Source organism: Adiantum capillus-veneris, chromosome 17, assembly GCF_014529385.1.
Source record: "Adiantum capillus-veneris isolate H3 chromosome 17, ASM1452938v2, whole genome shotgun sequence".
In the NCBI taxonomy this organism is placed as follows: Eukaryota; Viridiplantae; Streptophyta; class Polypodiopsida; order Polypodiales; family Pteridaceae; genus Adiantum; species Adiantum capillus-veneris.
The window spans coordinates 543,457-556,133 of record NC_140947.1 but is presented as its reverse complement, the minus strand read 5'-3'; positions in this window follow the sequence as shown (position 1 = coordinate 556,133).

Here is a 12,677-nt window from a genome sequence, read left to right as displayed (position 1 = left end):
GTTTAGCCCGCCGTCTTCGTGGAGCCATCTCCGCCGAGGTGGCGGGAGACTTGCTTCTTTCTCGTTCCTTCGGTGGAGGCTCTTGAGTTCTCCTTTGGGAAGGAGATGCATCATCAAGAAGTAAATTCTTGAGCCCTTCATATGGATTCTCTTCTTCTTCCCGAATCGGAGAGAGACCTCTTTTGGTAGTCTCACAAGGAGGCTTCCTAGGTGTTCTCTCGTCATGGTGATGAGCTTGGAGAATCCCGTGAGCACGGAGCTGCCGTTGCACTTCATTTTGGAGAGATGGATTGCCCATGGCTTGTTGAAGCCTAGAAACAAGATAGTTAACAAGCATTGAAGCATCATTAGTAGCTTGCTCATGAGCAAAATCAAAGTTATCAACATTAATTTCACTCTCTTTACTATTGTCATCCATTCTAACAACTTTTAGGTGTAAACTTTTTAGGTGTACTTTGGCACTTCAAGCCCTAGTTGCTACTCCTCTTTACCCCTTTAGAAAAAGCACTCAAGCTACTGTACCCGTGGCTCGAATACCATTAATTGCAAGGAATAGAAGAGAGGGTCTTTCGACACCAAAACAACACCGGCTCCTGTCAAGCTTCTAATAGCTCAATAGTGGTTAAGCCGTAGGGAAGCCTCGTAGGACTCCACTATTAAGACCATAGCTCTCGACGGTGATGCCCCGTTAACTGCACGAAGGCAGGCGCACTGCAAGGCTGAAAAATCCCTATTCTACTTACTCACAGGCAATTAATAATACCAACCATTTGTAGCTAGCTTGAGGACCTCCCTTCTTGAGCAAGAAAAGAGAAACCTTGAGCTATGATACCAATGTAACATTTAATGGCCTCATAACTTATGTGTAGAGGAAATTAGCATGAACATAGTGGGCATTTCATTAGAGTAGATTCCTAATGAGAATTACAAGAGTGCTTGGGTGGAGAGAGCAACAAAAAGCATAACACCTAGTTAGATAGCATCGACAATACTTTCAAAAGAGAGAGCAATTAAGCTATTGACAACAGTTGAGGACCGGATTTTCATGGAGCCGGTCCCCCCTCCAAAAGGCTTTGTATTATGGTTTCTCCCATCAAGAGAGACATTGTACAATACAATTCTTTGTGTTCTTTCAAGACTAGCTAGTGCAATGAAGATGGAAACTTCATGCACTAAGCAAAACACTTAACAAACACAACTTGAATTATCCCCTTTCTCAGACCCAAGACCTCGCACACCTTCGAAGATGGTGAGAGCTAGCAGGGTATGAGAGTAGATTGAGAGGAAGAAGGAGTATCTTACGAGAAAGATGTACATCTCCTCACATAATCACTCATATGTAGCATAGCTTAGCTTGGTAATTAGCTTGGTAGAGGAGATGAGCATGCATTGAAGCTTGGCTCTTGGTTGGATTTGCATCCACATGCCAAGAGAGTGTTGATGTAGGCTTCTATCTCACAAGCTTGGAGTAGGTGATGAGTTCTCCATTAAAGCTTGGGAAGAGATAGTCTTCTCTTTCTTCACACATGAGCTTGTGTGAGTGTGTGTGTGATAATGCCTTGCAAAAATCAGCCCCCTCTCTCTCTTGGGCGAGCCCTCTTGCTAAATGCTCTTCTTGAAGCCTCATTGGCCCTCCCCAAGTCAAGCCAATTACAATTAAGCAGCATAAGTGATAGCCTTCTGACATGTGTCCCCCTTTCCCCTTTTGTGAGAGCTTTAGGTAATTAAATAATTAAACTAAACTCTCATTGGACCCCTTTGCCTCCTGGCCAATAGGAATCAGGCAAGCCATGGGGCTCCTGAGTGCTCATTGGACCCCTTGGGAGACTGCCCAATAGTCTTCTAGGAGACTTAATTCTCATTGGTTTCTTTTATTAAATGTTTTTAAATTAATTAAACTAGATTTACTCTAGCTTAATTCATTGGTCCACTTCAAGGGTCATCCAATAGAACTTGGGCACACCTTCTGGGCATCTAGCCTAGGGAGCTGACATGTGTCCCTCATTCCCTTTGTGTAAAGGGAGCCTGTGTGTGTGTGTGTGTGTGTGTGTGGCTTTCTCTCTCATCCCCTACCTTTAGGGCTTACCCCCTCCCATGTAGGGATGTGCAAAAACTTTTAGGGCACACACAAAGCATCCAATTTTCCCTAGGGTTGACCTTTGGACACAACCTTTGAATTTTGGAACCTTAGCATTTTGGAAGTCTTAATGGGCTGAACCTTAGGGTCTTTTTAGCCCATTGTTGCACATGGCTCTTTTGCAGATGGCCCCCCCTTTGGATCCCTATTTTCCCTCCTTTGGATCCCTACTGTGGCCGGTTTGCTAGCTTAACCAATATTCTAGCTTTTTCTCCCCTGGCCTTCCCCACATTAAATGATCAGTTTAATATGAGAAAATCATTTAGGAGAATTAGATATTGATTATTATGACAGATTGTGTGCTAGAGGATAACTTTAGGAAGGAACCCTAATTTCATTAGACTGCTAGATCGCTACAAGCTTGAAAGACCAAAAGAAGATAGGAGAAACGATACTTTCGATTACAACATACTCAGACACGATGTAAAATGATAGGAGAAATGATACTTTCAATTACAACATACTTAGATACGATGTAAAATGATAGGAGAAATGATACTTTCAATCACAAGATACTTAGGATAGGATGTAAAATGATTTGTTGAAGGTTGCTCGTCCTTTGTGTGGTACTCTCCTGAGGACTAAGTAACACCCATATTTAAGAGGGGGGGAGGCAATGGGATCAAAGGCGAAGAAGCTCACGCGTGAAAGCAGAGGAAATCACAGTCGCAACAGTCAAATCAAAAACTAAACCTGGATGGGCACTAAACCTAAACAGCCTGGAAAATGCATGTTAACTTATAATATAATGTTGTAAAAATGGCTCTGGGTACACAATGCATGCACAGGTCAGGTGGTTAGCCTATGTGTCCCTAAACCCGGACAGCCAGGTCTCAGGTTCAAATCGCCCCGCCGCGCCTCGTTCTTCCTGCTGGCCAGGTTTAGTGCGCCTCGAGATCCCAACTGTTGATCCCATTACTCCACCATGCATTTAATATGGGTGTCACTTAGTTCCAAGGGTGGTCCTCTTGTTGCAAACATAAACAACAAAATGAATGAATTCAACTTTTTTTTTAAACGCATACTTAGTATCAATAACAGTTGTGCACGTTGTACACTACAAAGGAGTGTACATATCATACACATGATCGTCAAGGGAAGATGGCGCTATTCTCCCCTAATAAGATAATCACGAAAAGATGCACCTTGCTTTCATTAGTTCATGGGGCTCATAGTGTTAGGAAGGGAGTATTTTGATAAAATACCATAACTCTCATTAGAAGGGCTTACATCCAATAGAGGGATGCCAAAATATTCCGTATCTTGGCAAATCCTTGAAAATAGCACTTTTTTTTTGTGAAAGACAAAACAAAAATAGAATAAGAGTCTAACCAAAAACAATTCCTAACATGAAATAATTAGCATGAGCAAATAAGAAACTCATTCTTATGATCCGAAGGAAGCAAAAGAGAGCCCCCAATTGGGAAAAGAGGTGGATAGGTTGATGGTGATGTTTGTGAACATGTGTTGAATAATTTAAGCAATCGATCTCCCCCTCTTCTCCCAATAGTGGTATCAGAGCAAATAGGTTCGATTTAAGCGGCATCAGGTTTCAATTTCAAGAAGGAATTCCTCGAATCGACAATCTCTGAATTGCAATTCATCGAATTTTGTGGGAGTTGCCTCTTGCTTGAAGCTTATGTGGGAATCACCTCTTGCATGCAAAACCGGTCTCCTGTCGACCTCACTCCAATTAGGCGGGACTTGCACCACAAGGGGGCGCCCTGACCTGAGGATCATTTCTCTCTACTACCCCAAGCCTTGAATCGGCTTCTGCACGGCCCTGTCAACCTCTCCATGCTCGTACGCTGTCGGATCCAATTTCCTGCACGCCATGCCATTCGTTTTCATACCATTTGTGAAAAGTTATAAAAGGTAAGGCTTTGGTTTTAAAAACAAACACACCCCAAAAGGTGAGGCCTTGGTTTTAACAAAAAAACAAACAAAGCTTTACTTTGCTATTTGGCCGATCACTTCAGTTTCAGTTCTTTTAAATTTAACCTCTTTAAAACCTTAAGTGGGCAGTCATACCTCCCCACCGGTCGGCCGCCAAAAGTTCAAAGCAATCGATTGAAGACGAAGATAATATATTTTTATTCTTTGATTGGCCTCCCACAGCACTCGATATTGCCAATCGCCATTAAATATTACGGCCGATGACCTTTGGTCGCTTTTATTCCAGTCTTCCAGGACTCACATCGAGAGATTGAAGCAGGCGGTGATCAAAGGCCACGCATGATTAGCGACTATCTGCTACGGCAGCAGAGAGCGGATAGGGCGGTGACCATAATGTAAAATTGCCAATTGTATTACCATTAATCTTGGGGATACGGGAGATCGGGCTCCACGACACTCGACCGATTTGTAGATGCACCGTCGGACCACTCACTTTTCTCACAATTTCCTAGCGCATCGCCATTTCGGACTGGACGCCGTCGCAATTTCTCAGTTAAGTACCTTACATTTCTCTTCTTTATTTTACTCTCTTACTCCGCATATTGCATCTGTAAAAATCACCAAATAGCCCTTTTTAAGCATTACCATTTATTTATTTATTAATAAAAAATAATTAAAAAAACAGGCAATCATGGCACACCTTCCTCAGGCACCCACGATTGCTGAACAACTTCTAAAGCTGCAACAATCCCTCACATATGAATGCATGCAAAGGCAAGAACTTGAAGATAAATCATTGCATTCTGCATGCACCGAATCTGCACTGGCACCCAAGAAAAACAAAATTAGAAAAAAAGCCTTCACTTGCAAGGATTTTGATGGCAATAAAGATGCTAGCACGGTTCTGGCATGGGTTAGTCAGCTAGATGACTACTTTCATGATGAAGACTTCCTTGAGCGTGAAATGGTAAAATGTGCATCAAATCATCTCACTAGCAGCGCTGCATTGTGGTGGAACGTCACCAAGCTGCTACAGATGGAAGCGTCGCGGGCCCTGCAAAATAGCAAATACAATATACTACAAGCCATGAAACGAACAAATCTGCATACCTTGAATCACACAACGCATAATCCAAGCTGTACACGAGCAGAGAGAGAAAGAGAGCGTGATAGAACGAGAGAGCACGTGCAGGCGCACCTCCTAGAGCGGAGTGCTACACCAGCACGGCGAGAGAGAAGAGGGAAGAGGAGAGAAGAAACACACAAACACTGGGTGCAATCTCCCCCCGTGCAAGAGTGACCATTTCCCTCTTGCACGTATTTGTTTTATAGATTTCTTGAATGGTCAAATTGGTTACAAACTGGTCGGCCGGTCATAAGTGGCCAAAGCTCATAAAAGAGCACTTGAATAATAAAATGTACAATGTATATACTTTCATTCGCATAGGCCTAGCTCGGTCCCAATCTTTTCCACCTGTCAACTGCAACAAATAATAAAATATCAATTCCATAACACAAACAGCATGGAAAAAAATCACGTACCTGACATGCATTTAAAAAAGTGTTTTTACCTCAATTTTTGCCCACACAATACAAAGCTAAAGCACGACGTCAATGGGATTTAATTCGACAAGGTCGAAATAAAGATGTACAGGGTTACACTGACCATTTTTGGAACTGTTTAATTCAATTGCAAGCTATTGAACATGTTAGTCGCAAGAAATTGAAGCGTAAGTACATATTAGGCTTGACACTACAAATTGGTGCTGAGGTAGATATGTTTGAGCCATATTCTATGTCAAAGGCTATTAATTTGGCTCTCAATGCAGAAAAGAAGAAAGGTGGACAACCCTCTCACATTGATCAAATTGCTAACACTAACCGTAACAAGAAACCTCCTTTCTCTACTAACTTTGACAAAAACAAACATCAAAGCCGTACCTTTTTCAAGAGACGTAGATTTGACAATTCTCCTACAGCTGCTCAACCTCATACAAGCAACAACAACAACAACAACAACACGTAGCAACAAGGCAACCCAAATTCTTTCAATCAACGTCCTACTCCAAACTCTAATGGTAACAAAAAGGTGAAGTGTTTAAATGTTTTCAGTATGGTCACTATGCAGATAAGTGCCCAAATGATCCTGCTAAGGGCAATGGTCAATCCAATGGCCACTCCAATGGAGTCAACAGAAATTCAAGTCAAAAACCCTTTAACAACAACCGCCCCAACGATGCTACTCTTAACCTCATCGAAGATGCTACTCCCGACAACAATGAAGTGGAAGCTAACTACGGTGAGGGATATGATCCTGATTATGATAACGATGACAACCCATCTTCAGGTACTCTTATATCTCCTCACACTTTGTTTAAAGTGCAAGGCACTGTTAAGGGTGAAAGTGTCACCATTCTGTTAGATGATGGTAGTAGCCATGATTTCATTTCTACACGCTTGGCACAACAACTATCTCTCTTTAAAATCTCATCACCTCACAAGTCAAAATTGTTTTTAATAATCAATATTTTAATTGTAAAACCCAAGTCACTATTGAAGTTTGCATTGGTGAATTTACACAAGCACGGACATTTCTGGTAGCACCATTGCATTGTCTTGATATGATTTTGGGAATGCCATTTTGTCATGAGTTTGACCCGCTGATTAATTATAAAACACGTACTATGTCTCTCACTCATAATAATAAAAATTTATCCATCCAAGCAACACTAGCACATCAAATATTTCCACTCCTCTCTCACACTCAAGTCAAAAGAGCAATCCGAAAATAGGGGAAAACATATCTAGTGTTGGGAAATCAAACTCCTGCTGAAACTGAAACTTCACATAACTCCACACACGATGAATTTCTCTCACAATTTAAAAATTGTTTCATGCATGATCTGCCACCTCGAATTCCACCTTCACGCCCAGAAGACCACAAAATTGATATTATACCAGGTACTGAACCTCCTTGTAGAGCACCTTATCGTGTAACTCCAACCGCACACAGGGAGATACAAACTCAAATCACTGATTTACTTGACCGAGGCCTAATCCGACCTAGTAGTTCACCGTACGGAGCTCCATTACTTCTTGTTAAGAAGAAAAATGGAACCTTTCGTATGTGAATCGACTACATGGCTTTAAACAAGATCACCATTAAGAATAGGTTTCCTATTCCTAGAGTGGATGATCTATTAGACAAACTGAAAGGGGCAAACATATTTAGCAAAATTGACCTTAAGTCAGGGTATCACCAAGTCAAAATGTTTGAACATGATGTCTACAAAAACTGCTTTCAGAACACAAACTGGACACTATGAATTTCTTGTCATGCCATTTGGTTTGATAAATGCACCAGTCACATTCACACGCATGATGAATCGAATTTTCATTGACCATTAAGATTTTGTGATTGTATTTTTTGATGACATTCTGGTATTCAGTAAATTTGAAACAGAGCATAAAGAGCACTTAACACGTGTATTTGATCTGCTTGCACAAAAATAACTTGTATTTGAATCCTGAAAAGAGTTCATTTTTTCATTCTGAAATTGAATATTTGGGACACATTGTATCAGGTAAGGGAATACATGTAGACCCCAAGAAAATTGAAGCCATTCAGTCATGGCCTAGACCCAAAAACTTGCATGAGCTTCGTTCTTTTAGTGGTCTTTGTAGTTATTACAGGAAATTTCTTCGAAATTTTGCTTACAAATCACATTATTTGACTCTCCTATTGAAGAAAAACACACCTTTTGAATGGTCTGATTTACAAGAAAGCTCATTTAATGCACCTATACATGCTTTAACTAATGCACCTGTATTACAATTGCCTGATTTTGAAAGACCATTCTTTGTGTAGTCACTGATGCTAGTGGAAAAGGTATCGGTACAGTCCTTATGCAAGATAACCATCCACTTGCTTTTGAAAGCCGTAAATTCAAACCTTCTGAAACAAATTTCAGTACTTATGATAAAGAGTTGATCGTTGTGGTACATGCATTGAAAATTTGGAAACACTATGTAATGGATACTGATTTGATCATAAAAACTGATCAACAAAGTATCAAATATTTACTTTCTCATCTCTTAATAGATGATAGACATATTAAGCTTTTAATCAAATTTTTCAGCCCAACATTCAATACCAACCTGGTAAAGAAAACGTTGTAGCTGATGCTTTGAGTAGAAAACCCTCACTTAATCATCTATGAACCATTACGGGAACTTCATTTGACACTATGCCTGACACCTATGCACATGATGATGACTTCAAAACGACATGGTTGCATATGCTTGACAATCTGTGCACACATTTCTCGAATACACTATTCAAGAAAACTTCCTTTATTTCAAACAAAAATTGTGTGTGACTAAACCTTTTCGTACATTAATTATTGAAGAATTGCACAAACCACCCTATGTCGCACATAGAGGGCTTGCTGTAACTTTTCAAAATTGTCGTGATTTCTATTGGCCTACTATGAGAATAGATGTTAAACAATATGTTTCCACTTGTTTGATTGTCAAAAGATCAAAGCAGCAACATGTAAGAAATTGGGCCTTTTACACCCTCTCCCCATTCCTGAAAGACCTTGGGAACACATTTCAATGGATTTTGTTACTGGTTTCCCACTCACAGTGCATAAGCATGACATAATTTGGACTCTTATTGATCGTTTTTCTAAACAAGCGTATTTCATTCCTTGTAAGAAAACACTCACAGCACATCAAGCTGCACTTTTGTTTCTTAAGACTGTTTTCCCACATCATGGTTTGCCTAAAGTGATTATTTCTGATTAAGATTCAAAATTCTATAGTGCTTTTTGGACTAATGTGTTTGAAAATCTTGGCACTACAATTGACTTCACTCCTACATTTCATCATGAATCTAATGGTCAAACCGAAGTCACCAATCGCACTATTATTGATTTGTTAAAGGCTTATGTTTCTTCTCAACCTAAGAAATGGGATGATTACCTGCATATTCTACTATTTGCATATAACAACACCACTCACACTGCCACATATAAATCTCCATTTGAAGTTGTATATGGTCACTCTCTTCCTACCCCTGCTTCACGTCTTTCTAATGTTGTGCCAACCTCGCTGATGATTTCACTACTAACTTCCATGATATTTATGCAAGTATGCATTCTAGTATTAAACACTCACAAGAACTTTACACTAAGCATGCTAACAAGCACCGCAAGGCACACCAATTCAAAGAAGGTGATCATGTTTTACTTCGCATTTAAAAATGAAGGATCAAAAGTGTTGATACCAATGTCTTTGTTAAGCTTGCTCCTCATTTTTATGGACCTTTTAAAATTTCAACTGTCATTAATGATGTTTCTTTTCGTTTAGACCTCCCTGCATTTTGGCACATTCACAATGCATTTTCCATTAGTCTTTTACGACCCTTCGGAGGACCCCTACCTACACACCACATATATGAAGACCCACCATCACTAGTAGACCAAGAAGAGCAACTCATCCCTGACACAATAGTTGATCATGAGACCACCACTACCAACACTGATATGGTTTATAACCGTTACCTTTTGACTTTCAAGGGCCACACTAGAGAGGATGCCAAATGGATGCTTGAAAAGTTTTTTTGCAACTTCCCCGACCTTCTCTACAGTTTCCATCACTTACAGTCCAATTGATTTCTCTATTGAGCAACTGAGGACAGTTTCCATCCCTGGTGAGAGGGATGTTACGAGACTGGGCACCCTCCTGCTATAGTGGTTAGTTGCAATTGGGATAGCTGGCGTAATGGTTAATTATGTATTGTCTATTTATTTTCTAATTGAGTTGATGATGATGATGATGTTGTAGAGTGGAATGCGGGGAGTTGATGAAGAGACGTCGGTAATTACTCTTGGCCATTTTATATTTGCACGGTATTTTAGAATTTCATTTCAATAAGTCACTATGGCTTTGTAAATAATTATAGTGAAAACTCCCCTTATGGGTCATGCAAGAACTAATGAGCTTCACTCATTTACAAAAGTGAAGCGGTTATAAAAAGAGGGGCCTCAATTTTTGGCACCTTAAACTCACAAATAATATATTAAATACCAACTCCACAAGAGAGGTGCCGGGGAGTTTGGGGCTAAATTTAGGCCTTTCTCTTGCAGATTCTCTTCTCTACTCTCTTACGCTATGTTCTATTTGTTGTGTACTCTCTAATCAAGTCTCCATCTCTTCCAACTCTCTTACACATTCTTACAAGCTTGTCTATGTCAATTCTATGTTCTGTGTGTGTGTGTGTGTGTGTGTGTGTGTGTGTGTGATAGTTTAGGTGTGTGTGTGTGCGTGCTTGGAAATTGGGGAAAGAGGTGGACAGGTTGATGGTGATGTTTGTGAGCATGTGTTGAATATTTAAGCAAGAGACGTGCTCCCTTGATTCATTTGCATCTGTGCAGCATTCTTTTGCAGCCTAATAGGGCACTCCGCTACTCGATGTGGTCCCCCACACTCGTAGCATTGAAGAGGTGGCCTCCTAGCCTGGGTGTTGATATTTTGACCTCTGGATGCGAGAGCAGAAGCTTGATAAACCGGCTTGACTTGTCCCCAACAATCTTCCATGTAGTATATAGGACACTCTTCCAATGTATCAAGTCCGTAGGCAATACTAGTGTCTATTTCCTCCTCACAGCCATCTGCATAAGCATTTGATGGCTCGCAACCCACTTGGTTCATAGGGGCGACTCTTGGATGCGGGGGCTGCGGTCCTAGCACAGGAGGTGGTAACGGTGTAGCTTGTACAACATTTTGAGATCTAGGGACCATGGCCCCTCTTCTCCCAATACTTTCTCTCTCTCTCTCTCTCTCTCTCATGTGTTGAATACTTTAAGCAACCGATCTCCCCCTCTTCTTCCAATACTTTCTCTCTCTCTCTCTCTCTCTCTCTCTCTCTCTCTCTCTCTCTCTCTCTCTCTCTCTCTCTCTCTCCCCCACCTGTCTCACTGTGACACCAACTTTTATGCTTGCTTGGATAGAGATCAACTTTATATCGATCTAGAGAAAGACATTGTTCCTTTCATGGACAAGGGTGAGGTTATTTTCTTGGTTGATATAAATGCACACACAAGAACTTTGCAATATGACAATCAACCATTTGATATGCCATATGTTTCAAGGAGACTAGTGGGTGTTCTCTTCTCAAGAAACTTACTTTGTGACACTCTCAGAACCTGCTCTGTAGAGTTTTACAGAAACTCGCTTTGTGACGCTCTCTATACCTGCTCTGCAAAGTTTTATAGAAACACACAACTCTCTGGAACTCTATGGTGATTAAAAAGAGTTGTATAAATATAGAAAGTTATTGTTACATATGTACAATAGCAGCAGAATGCTCATTGCAAATGGTGTATCTTGATGGAATGGCACAGAGGAATTTACATGTTTAAAACACAATGGAGATATGTGTGATTGACTATATGTTGTTTTTGGAAGCTATCTTGGATCGCATACAAAGTTATGCACTTGGCCGATGGAGTCCGGAATCAAATAACCGAACTTTATGTATTGATCTCAAATGTACGGAGAGACTCAATACGTAAACTCCAGTCATAGTGTGGAATACTCATCTTTGTGTATAGACTTCAAAGGGGCATGAATGTATATTGATATGGATGTTGAGAAAGTTATGGAAGATAAAGATCCCAAATTATCCAACACTAGAATGCAAGTGGAAACTTTTCAAGCAAGTCATTTGCTCATGTGTGAAGAAATGCTTTGCCGTGAAGCACATGCCTCACAAAGACGTCAATGAAGGTACCTCAACTAAGAAATGGTTTGATATGGAATGTAAAGATGCACGAAAGTGCTTGATAATTTTACATGCAAACAAAGATAAGGAACATTATAAAAAGCATCTACATGCATACAAAGCACTTCTCTGAAGGAAAAAAAGGTAGGAAGTCAAACGATAATTTTTCCAAGCTCAAGAGAAAGCACAAGCATGTGGTAAATTTTGGGCAAGTAGTTCAGAATTTTGGCGACTTGGCTCTTATGGACATGTATATGCATTGCTAGGATCTATATGAGCAACCAAATGTAGAAAAGATTCCATGTCATGGTTCTGTTTCATGTATGCCTTTCGTTTTTGCCATTGGATATGTATATGGAGGGCTTAAGAATTTGGCCACTCACAAGGCGGGAGATCTTCAAGGTATCAAGTCCAAAATTTTGAAATGTTCAAGCAAGGAAACACATTTTGGATATGTAATATGTTTAACATTGCACTTCAACATGGTTTGCCTCATAATTGGAGCACAAATTGTTTCTTAAAGGGGGAGATGTGAACAATGTAATTAGCTATCAGACTATAATGGTTGGTTCTCTTATGGAAAGTTGTTTGGATGTGTCATGGAAATGAAGATGAGTGAATGGGGTGAAAAGAATGTTTTTTGCAAATGCTATTGAGAAAATCCCTTTTAATATTAAAATCCCTTCAATGTAACTGTGGAATTGTACATTTGAGAGCTACCAAATTTGAGTTGTATTTGTAATTGTCCTTTTTACATCGATATACTTGTAATATACCCATGGGAGCTAGAGCTTAGAGACTATATTTTAGAATCCTTAGGTATATAAGTCAATTTTTATTAGAAAGGAGGACGAG